Raw genomic sequence first — 18439 nt, 5'->3', positions numbered from 1 at the left:
GTCTGGAAGGTGAATATAATGATCATATTCCACTGTCCCTCTCGATTCCCAGAAGTGGTATTCATTCTTCTGAACTTGGTAAAAGAAAGTCAAAATTTTTCATCTTAAATGTTGGGATAAGATTGATAAGGATATCTTCCAAGCGGAGTGTGACCGCATATTGGATAAAATTCGAGTTCCGTTTCAGCTCCTTCAGTGGCAACCTGGGATGTACCAGTCTGCGATATGGATTAAGCTGAATTTTTACTGTGCTTCCTTTGCTAGGTTTCTTCTCATGTTGTGTGTGTGTTGTTGAAAACTTATGATTTGCTATTTTTACTTGTGCTGGTTCATGATTTTAATTGTGTGAAAGTCTATTGTTTCTTGCTTGCCTTGCTAGGTTTCTTCTCATGTTGTGTGTGTGTTCTTGGAAACTTATAATTTGGTATTTTTACTTATGCTGGTCCATGATTTTACTTCTGTGAAAGTCTGTTGTTTCGTGCTTCCCTTGCTAGGTTTCTTCTCATGTTGTGTGTGTGGTTGGAAACTTATGATTTGCTATTTTTACTTGTGCTGGTTCATGATTTTAATTGTGTGAAAGTCTATTGTTTCTTGCTTGCCTTGCTAGGTTTCTTCTCATGTTGTGTGTGTGTTCTTGGAAACTTATAATTTGGTATTTTTACTTATGCTGGTCCATGATTTTACTTCTGTGAAAGTCTGTTGTTTCGTGCTTCCCTTGCTAGGTTTCTTCTCATGTTGTGTGTGTGGTTGGAAACTTATGAGTTGCTATTTTTAATTGTGCTGGTTCATGATTTTAATTGTGTGAAAGTCTATTGTTTCTTGCTTGCCTTGCTAGGTTTCTTCTCATGTTGTGTGTGTGTTCTTGGAAACTTATAATTTGGTATTTTTACTTATGCTGGTCCATGATTTTACTTCTGTGAAAGTCTGTTGTTTCTTGCTTCCCTTGCTAGGTTTCTTCTCATGTTGTGTGTGTGGTTGGAAACTTATGATTTGCTATTTTTACTTGTGCTGGTTCATGATTTTATTTGTGTGAAAGTCTGCTGTTTCTTGCTTTCTGTCCTAGGTTTCTTCTCATGTCGTCTGTGTTCGCTTTTTAAGCAAAAAAAAAGAGAGGATGCCCCAACTGCAGTATCATATTCACCTTATTGGTTATTAATTAAAAAAAACTTTTTCCACAATATAGGTTTTTCAAAGAACTCCATTAAAGAACTCCTTAAAAAAAAAATGAGAAAAAATAAAATCAAAGTACCAAGCGTGAAACTACCACAAATCAGCATCGATAAATAAATGAAACCCAAAACGAACAGAAATTACAACAAATAACTGAGTCAAACTGAAAACAAGCAGAAGTTAACACGAGTAGGGCTCAAAACCCCTATGCCTTCCCAAGGCCAGAACATAATTTGCACTTTACTGAAAAAAATTTAAATGTTTTTACTTTTATAACTTTAATCAATCAAATAATATTAACATTTTGATTACTAAATATCATTATGTGTATATTAAACTGATAATTAACATTAATTTGTATTTTTTCAGTAAAGTGCAAATTATGTTCTAGCCTTGGGAAGGCATAGGGGTTTTGCGCCCAACTTATGTTAATTTCTGCTCGTTTTGAGTTTGACTCGGTTGTTTATTGTAATTTCTGCTCGATTTGGGTTTCATCAAACAGTTCATGGTAACGAACTGTAAGTAAGGAGCGACCCGGCTCAATGGTAACCGAAACTCTAAAAAATGGAACTTTGATACCAATAGATACATCAAAAGAATCAGATTTTAATTTTGATTTCAAATATATAAGTTTCATCAAGTTTAATATTACCTATCAAAAGTTACGCGCCTGAGAAAATTTGGCTGATTTTCGAGCAGAGGGGGAAAGACCCCCTAAAAATTATAGCACCTTAATGAAATTCACAGCAACATATTCAGTGTATCAGAGAACCCTACTGTAGAGGTTTCAAGCTCCTATCTACAAAAATGTGGAATTTTGCATTTTTTGCCAGAAGAAAGATCACGGGTGCGTGTTTATTTGTTTTTTTTTTTCCCCCAGGGGTAATCGTATTGACCCAGTGGTCCTAGAATATCGTAAGAGGACTCAGTGGAACAGAAATTAAAAGTTCTAGTGCCTTTTTTAAGTGAAAAAAAAAATGGAGGGCAACTATGCCCCCTCCCACGCTATTTTTTTTCCCAAAGTCACCCAATTAAAATTTCGAGATAGCCATTTTGTTTAGCATAGTCGAAAATCTAATAAATATGTCTTTTACGATGACTTAATCCCCCACAGTTCCCAGGGGAAGGGGTCGTGTGTATGTTGTTAGAAACTTATGATTTGGTATTTTTACTTGTGCTGAATCATGATTTTACTTGTGTGAAAGTTTGTTTTTTCTTGCTGTCTTTGCTAGGTTTCTTCCCATGTCGTGTGTGTGTTGTTGGAAACTTATGATTTGGTATTTTTTACTTATAGATAGATAATTTAATACGAAATATCACAAAACGGATAAATAGTCGCATTTACAAAAAAGTTATGAAAACTATTTGTTGTAATTTTCAGTGAAGTATTGTCGGAATGAATTTTTGTAGCGTTTCATGGCACTTGGATTGCTTGGTTGTAGTTGGTTTGTGTGGCGGGTCTTGTCGATATCTGTCTGATATCAGGTGGGAGAAGGTCGCGGTGTTTGGGGGAAGTCAAGATGGACTGGCCAAAGCTCATGAGGAGCTCGTGTCTTCTTTGTTCAAGTGTTGTGAGTTCTAGCTTCGCCAGACATTCCTGATAGGGCAATTGGCTGTCTCTGAAGCATGCAATACTCTCTTTTGAATTGTTTCGAGCTTATTGCTCTGCTCTTTTGTGACCAGGATGCCAGACAGGCAGGCATATTCTAGGATCGGTCGCATGTGGCTCCTATAGTAGGTGACCAGGGCATTTTTGCTGAGTTGAAAGCGACGTAGCTTTGTCAGTGACCTAAGCAGAGGCATAGCCTGGGACAGCAAGCGACGTATGGTCCTCCCAAGTCAGTTTATCATTGAAGATAACACCCAGATCTTCATTTGGAACTGCCGGTATGCCGACGTCAGGCAAGGCCGGTACGCTGTGCTTTAAGAAGGAAATTCTCATTATTGCCGACTTGGTCCTGTTGATGCTGAGTTTTCTCTCTAGGTAGTCCCATCCGAGCTTCACGACCATTTCTTCTAGGTTAAGGATTTCACACAGTCTTTGTAGCAGCATCATTGTTAGGTCGTCTGCGAACTTCGCTCTGTCTCTGTTATTTAGCTATCGTGTTGCAAAGCAACAGGAAAAGGGTCGGACCTATTTTTGTTCCTCGAGGAATTCCACATGTAAGGTCTGTAGAGTCTGACAGTTCGCTCTTGTACTTTGTTTTTTGCTTCCTGTTTTGAAAGGAAGCTTTCTACTATCTTCTGGTGGTTCGTGAAAATTGGTCATGGACTGTAGAATCTCCTCATGGCTAGACGACGTGGAACGCTTTCCTGACGTCCCCTTTGAAGGAGGCTTGCCAACGTCGTCAACTTCTAGTATACCTCTAGGAGGTCTCGACGATCTGGATAAGGTAGTGACTTGTACTGCACCCTCTTTGGAAGCCATACTGCTGGAGTCTATTACTTCGCTGAGTTCCTCCTAGCTATCTGTTTATGAAAGTTTTTGAATACTTTCGAGAGTAGCGGCGTGAGCGAGATCATCGGAGGTCTCAAGTTCTTTGGGGTTTGTGACTTTGGGAACAGGGATTACGACTGCCTCCTTGAGCGGCTCAGGAAACGTCCCTGTTATCAGTGACTGGTTGACGAGCAGAAGCTATAGGCCTTTGAGTAGTAAGGAGCGTTTTCTTTGAACAAAATTGGTGGTGGATCCGCTGGGTGAGTGGCTTTCCATGGGCAGGAATCTTTTCTAGGACCCCGCACACTTCAATAGGCAGAACGACTGGAATCTCAGATATCTTGGCGTTGAATGCACTCGTTTCGGCTGGAGGGTTGGATCTGCAGATTTTGGCAAACCACTCATTGAGATCATTTGCAGTGACCTGTTCACCTTTATCTTTTTTGTATGTGAAAGGTCGTCGGGCGCTGGGGGCTTATTAAATCTCTAACTGTCTTGTGGAAAGAGCGGGAGTCGGAGTTTACTGTTTTAGAGAGCTTTTCCCCATATGCTTTCTCAGCTTTCCTACATTCGTACACCACGGTGTTCCTCATTTTTTTCCAGCGCTCTCTGTTGCCTGAGGCGTGCAGTTTATTACGCTTCCTGATGAGTTTCTTGATCTCTTGTGTGACCCATGGTTTGTCCGTAGAAGAGCGTTTGACACGTTTCTCTGGGAAGCATGAGTGGTAAGCGCTGGTTATCTCGGAATTTAAGAGTCCAACCATCTGGTTAACGTCAGATAATCTGTACAGTTGGTACCAGTTTTTATTTACGAACATGCACCATTTAGAGAATTCTTCCTGGTGTAGTCAGAGGTCGTGCGCAGACGAATGTTTCCTTGCAGCTGCCGCTGGCTTGGTTCCTTTGGGTTTCCACAGTACAGAGAAATGTGCGCTCCTTCCGAGGCTGGGGCTCGATTCGGGATCGTGGTAGAATTCTCCCACATCTGTGAAGATGAGGTCGATAGTTGACTTTTCCGTAGTAAGAATTTTTACTACCTGCTTCAGATCAAGAGACGACTGATCCAGCGCCTGTCCAGATCATTAAAGTTTTCGCCAAGCAATACTATACCGCTATTAGGATACATGCATCGAATATCGTCGATAGACTCTTTGGAGGTGGTTGATTAGGTTTTGCGGTAAGCGGCTCGCGGTGGAAAATAGAGGACTCCGAAAGTTATTGACGAAATCGCTCTTGGCAGTACTTAGTTTGATTTTCACCGTAGAGCAGCTCATAGGTATCTGTGTGTTCAGCGAATGTCAAACTTCGTGTTCGATATCTGCATTTATGTAAAGACCCACTCCACCGCCATGTGTTATAACGTTGCCATCTTTATCCTTGCGATTTTTTGTGTAAAGGTCATAGCCTGGAATACTAGCAGTCGATGGGGTAGCGGACCAAGTTTCTGTGACACAGCATACCTCAACCCTCTCACATTTCAGTCGAACGCTAAGTTCCTGTGATTTTGTTGCAGAGTGATCATGTTAACAAGTATGACTCTTGGGAGGTCAAAAGGGTTGCTTTGCTGAGTTTTAGGAGGTCGAGTTGGTATGGTCTTTTGTTGCTATTGTTGCCCTTGACCTGAGGAGGCCTCCTCATTCCGGTTATGGAGGCAGAGCTTTTGGCTCTCTTGAGCCTTCTTTTCTCGGCCTGAGACTGGAGCTGTAGTGGGGTGAGATCAGGGCCTATGTAGATTTTTTTTTTCGGTGGCGGGTGAAGGCGTCATCAGCAGGTTCTCAGGTTCCGAGCGTTTTTCCAGGATGTTATTTCGTTTCACAAAGGTTGAAGTGTCTTCTCTGAGCTTGACGAGTAGTTTCTCGGTCTGCCGTTACGTCGCTTGGTCTTCCAAGGCGCCTAGTCTCCACTATATCCCCCGTTTCCAGGAGTAGCTCCCAAATCGTTGGTTCGGCAAAGGCCAAGAGCTATCTGTGCGTCTGGAGTTTCAGACTCTGGGACCCCCTGATATAACTAGATTGAATCGCTTTGCTTCTCGCAGCTGTTTTTCTTTTTCTGCTCGTAGGAGGGTTTCCAACGGTAGTGTTTGCGGAAGGCGCTGGGCTGGGTGTATTTTGGTCTAGAGTCTGTGGTTCCATGTTGTGCTACACGGGAGTACAGTGCTTGATCGCCTGGGAATGGATTTTGATTTCAGTTGTTCAGGTATTCTGCAATCCGTTAGGAGTCTGACTTGCAGTTGCAGTTGAGTCATTTTCTGCTTGGAGCAGACGAACACTCGTATCTGAAGAGGCTTAACTGTGGGTCATGGAAAGTTTTATCGCCAGGACAATATCGGAGTGGATCCCGCGGCAGGAGGTGATAGCGGAGCACATTGCAGAAAACAGCAAAAGGATGTACTGGCTTCGGCCTGGGTATGACAATAGTTGCAAGTTTCGCTGTGTGACTCAGTTCCGTTAGGAGTAGCATTTGGGGCAGAGGCCGTAGGAAGGTGCATTGAGAGTTCCTCGAACTTGCGGGCCTACTTTCCCTGATAATCAGGGGTTCGTCGTTGACTGGAGGCGGGGTTTGGTCCGAAGACGGGGCGTTGCAGTTTTCTCCTCTGGCTTTTGACTTTCTCTAGGTTTTGTTGTTTTTGGCTGTTCGGTGTTCCCACTGCTTCTGTTTTGGGTGTGTTGGCAGCTTCCTTGCATCGATTACATTGCCACTTTCCAGACGATTTTTCTGGCTTCTTTGCTGTACGTGCCTGATACACAGGGAAAGTGAAACCATTTCGTGCAGGCATGGCATTGGAGTCCGCCCTGAGCTCGTGTTACGTTCTTTTTGCATCTGGGACAAGGGTCACCAGCCATTTACTGACAGTATTTTTGTCAGATGTACAAGGAATGAATGCTCGAGCGTACGTCGATCACCGGGAGCAAGGGTTACACAGACCTGCCTGGATTCCCTGCAATTTAAGGCTAATTAACCGGCAGGTACCAATACGGCGCTTCCGGCAGGTTCTCTCCTCTTCTGCGTTTGGTCCCAAGCGATTTGGCAGTCCACAGGGCTTCACTAGGACCTCTAGACCTCTAGGACCTCTAGGACCAGCTGGGTAACAACCCTTTTTTTTGCTTCCTTCGGCAACTTTTGCTAAGCTTCCACATTTGTTTTCTTACTTATAAGGTTACTTTTCTCGTTTTTTTCCATTTCTTTCTTCAAGTACTATAATTATATATTTATATATATTCTCCTTCCCTTTGCTTGTGAAACTACATAACTAACCTAGTATTTGTTAGGTTTAACAAAGGTAATTCTATTGCTAATTACGTCGTAAGATGCCATATTTTCAAAGCATCTCTACTCCTAAAACGAAGCATCTCGGTATTTTTATTTATGATAATTCAAGATTTTATTTGTGTGAAAGTCTGCTGTTTCTTGCTTCCTGTGCTATATTTCTTCTCATGTCGTGTGTGTGTTGTTGGAAACTTATGATCTGGTATTTTTACTTATGCTGGTTCATGATTTTACTTGTGTGAATGTCTGTTTTTTCTTGCTCCCTTTGCTAGGTTTCTTCTCATGTCGTGTATGTGTTGTTGGAAACTTATGAATTGGTGTTTTTACTCATGCTGGTTCGTGATTTTACTTGTGTGAAAATCTGTTTTTTCTTGCTTCCTCTTCTATGTTTCTTCTCATGTCGTGTGTGTGTTGTTGGAAACTTATGATTTGGTATTTTTACTTGTGCCGGTTCATGATTTTACTTGTGTGAATGTCTGTTGTTTCTTGCTTCCTTTGCTAGGTTTCTTCTCGTGTCGTGTAAGTGTGTTGTTGGAAACTTATGATTTAATATTTTTACTTATGCTGGTTCATGATTTTACTTGTGTGAAAGTCTTCGTTTCTTGCTTTCTGTGCGATGTTTCTTCTCACTTCGTCTTTGTGTTGTTGGAAACTTATGATTTGATATTTTTAAATATGCCGGTTCATGATTTTACTTGTGTGAAAGTCTTCGTTTCTTGCTTCCTGTACTATGTTTCTTATCAAGTCGTGTGTGTGTTGTTGGAAACTTTAGATGTGGTATTTTTAATTGTGCTGGTTCATGATTTTACTTGAGTGAAAGTCTGTTGTTTCTTGCTTCCTTTGCTAGGTTTCTTCTCATGTCATGTGTGTGTTGTTGGAAACTTATGATTTGGTATTTTTATTTATGATGGTTCAAGATTCTATTTGTGTGAAAGTATGCTGTTTCTTGATTCCTGTTCTAGGTTTCTTCTAATGTCGTCTGTGTGTTGTTGGAAACTTATGATTTGGTATTTTTATTTATGATGGTTCAAGATTTCACTTGTGTGAAAGTCTGCTGTTTCTTGCTTTCTCTGCTAGGTTTTTTCTCATGTCGTCTGTGTTTTGTTGAAAACTTTTGGATTTGCTATTTTTACTTATGCTGATTCTTGATTTTACTTGAGTAAAAGTCTTCGTTTCTTGCTTCCTGTGCTAGGTTTCTTCTCATTACGTCTGTTTGTTGTTGGAAACTTATGATTTGGTAATTTTACTTATCCTGGTTCATGATTTTAGTTGTCTTAAGTTTCGTGCGTTCTTTTCTAGGTTTCTTCTCATTTCGTCTGTGTGTTGTTTGGAAACTTATGATTTGGTATTTTTACTTATGCTGGTTCATTATTTTACTTTTGGGAAATTCTTTTGTTTCTTGCTTCCTTTACTAGGTTTCTTCTTATGTCGTGTGTGTGTTGTTTGAAACTTATGATTTGTTATTTTTACTTATGCTGGTTCTTGATTTTACTTTTGTGAATATCTGTTGTTTCTTGCTTCCTTTGCTAGGTTGGAAAATATTAAACGTGAATTTTTATGTTTTAAGTATGTTTTATGTTATTCTAAGAGATTTAAAAAAAGTTGAAAAAATATGTTAAAAAATGAAAAAATTAAAAAAAATTCAAAAAAAGTATAAAAAATAGGGGGTGTTGGGCAAAAAGCTGGGGGGTGGGGGGCCTTCGAGGTTAGGGTAGGGGACCTTAAAACATTTCAAATGCTTCTTGTGTATTTTACAGAACATGATCGAGAACCACGTTCTGATAACTTTTTTCTTACACATTTATAAGTCTTAGTGGAGCCTCTATAATGAAAATTGGAACTTGTGAATTATAGCGACCACAGAGCTTCACCCCAAATCATCCTCAAAAATGTCGATTAATTTGTTTCGCCTAAATAATCCCTAAAATATCGATTAATTTGTTCGCCCAAATAATCCCCTAAACGTAATTTCTGAATGTTCCTTTGTTTTGGCATCCCTGCGCTGTCACATAAAATTCCCAGGAAACCATTCCTGCGTTCAATATATTCAATCTGTCTTGATCTCGTTTGAATTTCTGAAAAATTATCTTAAGTGTTCCTAGTTACACTATTAAGGCTTCGAAAGAATTTTAATTCCAGAATGTATCTCTGACACTAAAGTAGAGAAGCCATATTGTTTCTTAATTCTCCTCATGATACATTAGAATTCCGTGTCAGATTTTCATCTTTCTCGAAATAGCAACTATAGCAAAAATTCTTCCTTATATTCACAGCGATCTTGTTCCGTTAGTGGATCAATAACATTTTCCCGTTTGTATTCAGTGCGCATGTGCATTTTCCCCTCAGTTTTTCTAAGTCCATTGATTGACTTAGAAATAGATGTCAATGATAATGTCCCGTTAGACTCGCTCTTATCTGGCAATGTTGTAAACTCCCGTCTGTATCCATTAGGCTTAGAAACATCTCTGATTGTTCTTGAAAGAGGTGTGGTCTTGTACGTACAAGGATTGTAGCTCTCTGATTGGCTGAATCTTGTTAGTTTAGTAAATAAATATGCATCCCTACTAGTGGAGCGAAAATTCCATTTTTCGATCTAATTCGTCATTAGTTTGGAAGCAATAGTGAATTTATATAAATATATAAATTGATAGTTACTGTGACGGTTGTTCAAGTGCTTCGTTATTTTATCAGGGTCATAGGTGTTGTTGTAGTCTTTGCCATAAAACCGTATATTTTTGGTCAATGAAATTTGTTACCACATAGTAGATAAGTATTTGTTTCCTTTAATCCTCTCGACATTTTAGTTCTTAGATCCCTGAAAGAAAAAAAAAAATTATGTATGCAAACAATTATATGTGTAAATTCACGTTTTTGTCTAAATTCACGATTTTTTATTAAAACAAAATAAAGACAAATATAAAATTCTCAAATACAGACAACAGAAAGCTGAGCTTCAATCCCAGGTTAAATGAAGATGAAAGTAAATTTTATGTCCACCAATAGACGCAATTAAAATAAAACAAAGAATAAGGGGAAAATGAACAAACAATGAAAAACATGACAATTTGGAGTAGAAGAGAGACAAGAGACAAAAGAGTTTACCCCAGTGTGGCAATTCCCTGCCCCCCTCGAAAATAACCCAGAAAAATACTCCACATAAGATTTCCCCTTGGACATTTTTTTTGCGAGGGTAGAAGGAGTTGAGGTATGTACTTAAAAATAACTTCCCTGGACATACTTTAGCCTTTAGACCCATCCCTGAAAGTTTCATTTTCCTAACCAAACCCCTTTCGAAGATAGACAAAAGGAGCTAAAATAGAATTTTATCGGATATTCAATTAAATTATACATTAATTGACTAAATCATATTCAAGAACAAATAGGAGAAAGAAAGGAAATATACATAGCAAATAATTGTTGTAAAGCAGTGTTCAGAAAAGTGTCAAGCTAGAATCTCATCTCTAGATATATGTCTAGCCAGAATTCAATGTCTAGGCAATGACTGTTCACAAGTTAAATGTGGCGCTTAGCTATACATGATAGACAAAGCACTTGGCTAGACATTGAGTTTTTAGACTCTAGAGCTAAATGTATAAGATTTTCAATTACAGCCAATCAGAATGTGTCAAGTTCCACTATTATCATGATTTATGTTTACATTTGTAAACTGAATTTTTTTTTTCTCATTAATTGTTTTTTTTTTCATTTTAGGCATATATGCAACACCTGACATAATAGTGGAGCACCCACTAAGGCAATTATTTTGCTCATCTCATCCATTATCTTGTGACAGTAAAAAATAGGAATTACACAATGAAAGTTTTGCCCACATAAGCTCTCTTGATTGGCTAGAAATGATAATTTGAAACTAAATTTGTAGTCATGGTTGCAGCGGCAGCTGCAACCTAGTAAAGAGCTAATCACAGCCCATAGTAATCAAAAGTTCAAAAACATGTTTTCAAAGTCTAGTGAGAAAAAATTGCCATCTGACACTGAATCAGGATTGGTAACTATTGTTTCGGATATTCTAAGAAGTAAAAGTTTAGTACAAAAATAAATTTATTGTGATTTCAAAAAAGAGCCTGAAACTTCTTGAAAATGGCGTCAAATGGAAATAAAAAGTGCACTATTGTAATCAGAATTGTCCAAAACCTTTTGTAGGATAATTACAGTCTCCCACATTGAACACCAAGGATATTGACTTTTTTGCATGGTTAGCACTGATCTGTCTCCCCTTTTTTTCTTTCTTTTTTTTCTAACAGGGCTAGCGGGTGGCCAGAGCATCATAGAAAGGTGTGTAATAGCTCATTAAAAAGGGAATTAAATTTGCAAGTGCCCTTTTTGAGTGACCAAAAAGATTGGAGGGCAAATAGTGCCCCCTCCCTACACGCCCCTGTCCCCAAACTAGTCCCATAAAAATTTTGAGATAGCCATTTTGTTTAACATAGTTGAAAGGTCCAATATATATGGTTTTGATGAAGATATAGCCCTCCATAGTCCCAGGGGAAGGGTTATATGTGGTGTCGGGCGTATCGATATCGTACGTATTGGTGTCAGGCGTATTGGTAACGCATTTATCGTATCGAGAATATCCGTATTGGTATCCACTGTTGGTTTTTTTTTAGTCATTTTCGAGGCTAATTTTTTAAAGCATGTCCCAGCAAGGTATCACGGTTGTAGCGGTAGCTGCAACCTAGTAATGAGTAACCAAAGTCCATAGTAATAAAAAGTTAAAAAATCGATTTTTGAAAAAAAAACTGCCGAGTGAAAAAAAATTTCCATTTGTCACTGACTCAGGAAAAGTAACTATTGTTTCGGTTCGTCTTAAAAGAAAAAGTTTATTGCGAAAAGAAATTTATGTTGATTTAAAAAAAAGCCTCAAACCACTCGAAAATGGCGTCAGATCAAAATGAAAAGTCTACCATTGGAATCAACATGGCCAAAACCTTTTACAAGGAATTTACAGTCCCTCTTCCTGAACAACAAGGAAAATCACTTGTTTTGCATCGGTAGCACGGATTTGTCTCCCTTTTTTTTAACAGGTCTAGCGGGCTACCAGAACATCGTAGAGAAATTCTTAATGGCCCATTCAAAAGCTATTTCTCATATCTACGTGCTTTTCATCAATTTTGCCGTCTGCAAGCGCCATATGGCGCTAAAATGGCACTTTTTGTGCTATTTCTCAAAGGGTGGCACTAGCAGGCTTCCAGAACACCGTTGACAGATCTTTTATAACTCATATAACTCATAGCTCATAGAAGATATTGCACATATATGCGTCTTTCATATAAATTCCACCATCATCAAAATCAAATGGCATTATAAACGGCACTTTTGGTGTCGTGCCTCAAGTGGAAAAGCTGCACTGTTTGAACTTCAACAGTAGTTTGAAGTTTCTTGAATGTCATTTTAAATTTGACTATAGGACCACTGAAAGTATTATATTCAGTATAAGTTCAATTCAAATATTTGAATTAGAGCAGAAAAAGGGGAATGCTAATTGAATTTTGAGTATAAAAAGATAATTATACAAATAAGGAAATATATTTTTACTTTGAAATAAGTTGAGCTTTCTTGTCTGCAAAATGAACACGCAGAAATTTATTAACAAAAATTATCTTTTAACTTTTACAATCGCTTTTTTTAAATACATTTTTTGTGAGTTTCTGTATGTAGAAAATTTCTTAAGATGCTACCCTAATCTTAACAGTACTAATGGGGAAAATATATTGCTTTCTGAATTCAATTTTTTCTAATTAATAACGAAAATCCTTTTGTAGGAACAACTTATGTTTTTACGATGAATGTATTTTTTTAATGAGACCCAAAAACTGTTAAAAAAAAGTTCTTCCATGGATTTACCATAAATTTGCTGCTTACAATGAACAACCGAGTAAGCAAATATATCGAAGAAAAGAAGCCTGTAAGGGTATCTCAGTTCTTTACTTACACATAAATGAACCAAACGCTTTCCCCAAAAAGAGAATTTCCTAAAATAGTGCACATTTCAACTGGACTCAGAAATACTACACTTTAATAACATGAATCGTGCTTCAAGAACTCCAGTTTGCTATAGGATTAATTAAAAAATTGGACGTTTGCCGAATAGATTTTATCAAACAGTTCATAGTGTTAAACTGTAATTAAGGAGTGATTCAGCTCAATTTTAACCGAAACCCAAAAATGGAATTAAAAAAAAAATTAATCAGAATTAGGTTTTTGTGCAGATTGCAAATATATAAATTTCAGTACGTTTAAAATCTACCCACCAAAGGCTCCAAGCCTCAGAAGATAAAGTGATTTTGATGGTTTAAGGGATTTTGAAAACAGGGGGCCTGATTTTCGAAAAAGGAAGAAACACCCCCAAAAAAGTCAATAAATCTTAATGTAAATCATACCTTCAGATTCAGCGTCTCAAATAATGTTATTGCTGTGGTTATGATCTCCTATCTGCACAAATGTGGAATTGTATGTTTTTGTCAGAAGACTGATCATGGATGCGTTTCTGTTTGTTGTTTTTTTGTTCTAGTCCCCTTTTTAAGAGACCTTAAAGATTGGAGGGCAACTAAACCTCCTCCCAAGACCTAATTTTAGATCAATTTGATAAAAAAAAAATCACCTCCTTCAACTATATACAAACGTATAATATCGAAGTAGATATAATGTTAAGACCTTTAAACGACGAAGTGACGATTTTGCCAAGGGGGCATTCAGATCAGAGAGAGAAGACATTCTGATTCTGAGAGATCAGAGAGAGAAGACAGTCTGATTGTGATGGTAAGTATTCAGTTTAGTTTATTAATATTGATAACTTGTGTCTTATGTTTCAGAAAATGTTTAAGATAGTATATTTTTATAAATAAAAAAAGTTCCGTATAATTCTACGGTTCTGTTCTATTAGCTGTAAACCATGCAAGAAGTAAAGTTTGGTTAATGCGAATGAAATAAAACAAAATAGAATAAAAATATAATAGTTTAGAAACAAAATTTGGTTATATATTTTCACATTAGGGAGGACGGGGGTAAAGCGTAGCATATGTTAAATACGTAAGCTGACCTAGGTACTTTTTTTTCCCTAAACCCCAAAAACTAAAGTTTAAATATTGTAAACGCAGTTTGAAACTTCTGTTTGCAATCCAATTCTCCGTTGAAAGAACATGTTTGACTAGTTTTTTTTTATTATCTATCTTGCATGGCTTACATCTAATAAAGCGGTACCAATTATACTTTAGCTATTTTCGACTATCTTGGAAAGGGGTTTGGTTAGGAAAATTAAACTTTCAGGGATGGGTCTACAGGCTAAAGTATGGGTATTTATGTACTATATGAAACACACGCGAAAAGTGAAGTTTGTTTGATTCTAATGAAGTAGAACAAAATAGGATGAAAATTATAGTAGTTTAGAAACAAATTTCGGCTATATATTTACACATTAGGAGGGGGGATAGAGCGTAGCATATATTTAATGCCTAACCAAGCCTAGGTGTTTTTTTTCCCCTTAAACCCCAAAAAACAATAGTTTAAATATTGTAAACCCAATAACAAACCACGCTTTACAATCTATTTCTCTATTAAAAGAAACCCACATCTTCCCTATATAATATAGCGTATGTGTTCCAGATAGTACAGAAGTACCAAAGTATGTCCCGGGAAGGTATTTTGAAGTACCTACTTCCACTCCTTGTCCCCCTAGAGGGTCCTTAAATTCACCTACATGGCTGGTCTATACTTATAGAAATTTTGACGAAACAACATTTTACCTTAATTTTCGCTTATTAGCTTCTTTTTCTCAAGGTTTAGTTCCGAAAATGCAATTCGTGTTATTTGAGTAGAATTTTAAGCCATATCAATGTTTTGTTTCTTCAAAATTTAGGAAATGTATTTGCATATCTTTAAAACCTTATAAATTGGAATTGAGCAAAGTTGTAAAGCTGAAAACACTTTTGTTGTACTTCATCTAAGCAGAAGATCTATTTTCCAAGGTTTCAATTTTGTAACACACATATTTGATGAGGCAGCAAACAAAACATTTGATGAGATCTTACGAGATAGTCAAAGGTATTCAGAAAAAACGGATTTCGTGGCATTATTATTGCAACCGTTCAGCTCAGAAGGTAGAAAAAGGGGAAAAGTCTTTCTTTTATTTGTGCCTCGATTTTATTTTATCTTCATTTCAGGTCCGTGTGTCACTGTTTTCCTGATTGGAAGATATTTCTTACTGAAGTGTCTACTGTAGGTCTGCTTCAATAATGACCATGGAATTCTAAAAAGATCTCCAATATTCAATTTAAGTTTTTAAAATTCTAATTTTGTTCTTTATAAACATAACAAACAATTTTTGTTGAATCTCAAACAATTTCTATACAGTGTGGGGCTATTGGGCTAGCAGAACTTATAAAAGCGATGTTTAATGACTCATTTGAAAGCTATTGCTCTTATGTACGTGCTTTTTTTCAATTTAAATTCGTAAGTGAGAAATAGCACTGAAGACAAAACTTATGCTGCCACTTCTTAAGTGGAAAAGCTCTGAGGTACAAAACAGGCATCATTGTAATATTTATGTTCCAGAACGCTTAACTGGAGGTTCACAAGAACTCCTTCCGTACACTGCCCTCCAAGCCCCCTTAGTAAGTTTCTTAAATCATCTGCTCATCAATAAGCTATTGAAACATTAGCAGGCTACCACACCGTCTTAGATAGATGTTTAATGGCTCAATTATAAGCGATTGCTTCTATTTACTAGGTTTATAAAAATCCTACCATGTATTAGATTTTACAGATTTTAATGTTAACTAGTTTCTGAGGAAAGTTCGCAATGAACTCTTTGTCATGGTTGAAACATTAGCTACAACAGAGTAGAGACCGAACCACAGTTCATATTAACTAAAAGTTAAAAAATGTTAAAACGGTCATTTTTTCTTCTTTATTCCAGATCTAGCGGGTTACTGGAACATCATAGAGAGATGCTTAAGAGCTTATTCAAAAGCTATTTCTCATATGTACTTGGTTTAAATAATGTCCGCCGTGTGCAAGTGCCATATGGCACGAAAAAAGGCACTTTTTATGCCCTTTCTCGAGGAATGGGGCTAGCGGGCTACTAGAACATCTTAAATAGATTTTTGATAGCTCATATAAAAAATATTGCTCACATTTACGTTTTTCCTATAAATTCCACCATCTGCAAGTTTCAAATAGCACTAAAATTGACACTTTCGGTGCCATGTCTCAAGTGGAAAAGCTAGGGCGAGTGGGCTACTAGAACTTTTTAAAGTGATGTTTAATGGCTGATTTGAAAACTTTTCCTCATATCTACGTGCTTTTTATCAACTCTACTATTCGTAAGTGACATATAGCACTGAAAACAACAATTTTGGTGCCACTTCTTAAGTGGAAAATTTTGGAAGCATAAAACGGTATCATTGTAATAATTTTGGTCCAAAACCCTTAACTGGAGGTTTGCAAGAACGTCTCCTGCAACTTCCTCCTCTAGTCCCCCTTAATAAGTTACACAATTAAAGTCCTTATGCTTACCTTTCTGATAATCCACTACTTCTGTAAGCGTGATGCACTCATTTTTTAAGGCATATCCCGGGAAGACATATTTTAAACCTACTGCTCATATCTATGTGCTTTTTATCAATTTTACCATCAAAATGTGCAATATATCACGAAAAACTACACTTTTGGTACCACTTCTTTAATCGAAGAGTTTGGAAGCATAAAATGGTACCATTGCAATAATTATGGTCAAAAGCCCTTAACTAAAGATTCATAAGACTCCCTCACATATGCTCCCCCTCCAGATCATTTCATTGGAAAAGGCACTTGTTTCGTTTAAACAAGCCGGGGAAACAACCGAAAGTGCACTTTGTGGGAATGTACTATCAAGTCAAATTTATAAAAAGCGATTAAGCATAAAATAAACTTTTAAATGAGGCCTTAAACAGCTTTCTTTTGTTACAGTAGCCTTCTAGTTTCTGCTAGTCAGTAGGTGATTTATAAAGCCCTGTCTTCATTATGGCTTTTTCAGGTGAAGTCGGCCGAGTAAAAACAGCTTTTTGCTCATCGAAAAACAAAGGTTCCTGAAACAAATATATTGTTTTGTGGAGTATGGATAATGAACATTATGTTATAGACTGAAAGTTTGTCTTAGCTGTCAAGATTTTTTGCAGTATTTTTAGAGCTGTCTTATCTCCGCTAGATCGGTGATAATTGGAAATTATATTAAAAATAAGTTTTCAACTGAAACTAAGAAGTGACATTAAAACTTAAAACCAACATACATTATTCCGTATAAATAAAAAGATCATGGCAGCGTTGTTTCTGCACTAAATTTTCATAAAAAACGAACAAAGATTAATTTAAATAAATAAAGTTTTTTCGAGGGAAATAAAGAGCGCAGTTGAAACGTAAAACGGACAAAAATTATTGCTTCACAGACTATTTAGTATATATGAATATAAATAGTTGCGTGGTACAACTTCTGTTTGGAGGGAACATGTTCTGACCTGGGTTTATCGGTTCGTTTCCTAAGACATGGTGCAGTATGCGGTCTCCGATATACCCTTCCATTAGTTTACAGACCAGTTACATGAGACATACTGGTCTGTTATTTTCCGCATTTACTCTTTCCTCTTTCTTATGGATGGGCACAACAATCGCTTCATGCCAAGTTTTTGGCAGGTGCCCTTCGACTATAGAAGTATGGAAAGTCTCTAGCAGTGGCTCAACAATGTACTCAGCACATTCATTTAGCCATACTGCCTAAATTCCATCTGGGTCTTTTGACTTGTCTGTCTGAAGTTTCTTAAGTTGGTTTATTACTTCCTCTTTTGTGAGCGTCATTTCAGGGGTTTGTCTCTCTTTTGTGACATCTGGGTCTTCTTTTTTTGGTTTAAAAACTGAGCTGAAGAAGAAGTTGAAGGCATTTGCCTTTTTTGACAGTGTTGTGGGCGTTGATCCATCTTTATTGACCAGGGTTGATATTTGTCTCCTCGATGTCAGCGTGGAGTTGATGTATTTCCAGAACTTTTTAGGGGCTGTTTTTGCTTCACTTGCTGTCTTTTTTTCATGGTCTCTTTCAGCGTATCTTGTTGCATCACGGAGTTTGCTTCTGCCTCTGTTGTACTGCATCTTAGCTCTTTGTGTGTCCAAGTTTAGAGATTCCAGTTTTCTGATTTTTGTAAATTTTTGGCTCTCAATGTCCCTCAGCTGAGAGTTAATATGTGGTAGTGTTCGCGGCTGACAGCTTTTCTTCGTTTTGGTTGAGTTTTCGGCCCTGCGAATCATGATGTCTTGGAATAGTTCATATTTCTGGTCACATGTCTCTTCCGTCTGCAAGTATCTCCAATCCACTTGGCTAACTGTTTCTTTAAGCTTTGATTTATTAACCTTTCTGAATTCCTTTCTGTTATGGTACTGTGGTTTCGTTTGATTCAGGTTCAGCTGGACAAGTAGAGTAATGTAGTCGGATTTTCTTAGGGGTGGGAGTGAGCTTAGTTGATATTAAATATAAAAAAACAATTTTTTTAAACTGAAAGTAAGGAGCGACATTAAAACTTAAAA

This window comes from Artemia sp. Qi Xiang Cuo, chromosome 21 (assembly GCF_049724085.1).
Source record: "Artemia sp. Qi Xiang Cuo chromosome 21, ASM4972408v1, whole genome shotgun sequence".
In the NCBI taxonomy this organism is placed as follows: Eukaryota; Metazoa; Arthropoda; class Branchiopoda; order Anostraca; family Artemiidae; genus Artemia; species Artemia sp. Qi Xiang Cuo.
The sequence above is the reverse complement of the archived record's forward strand: the minus strand, read 5'-3'. Positions refer to the sequence as shown.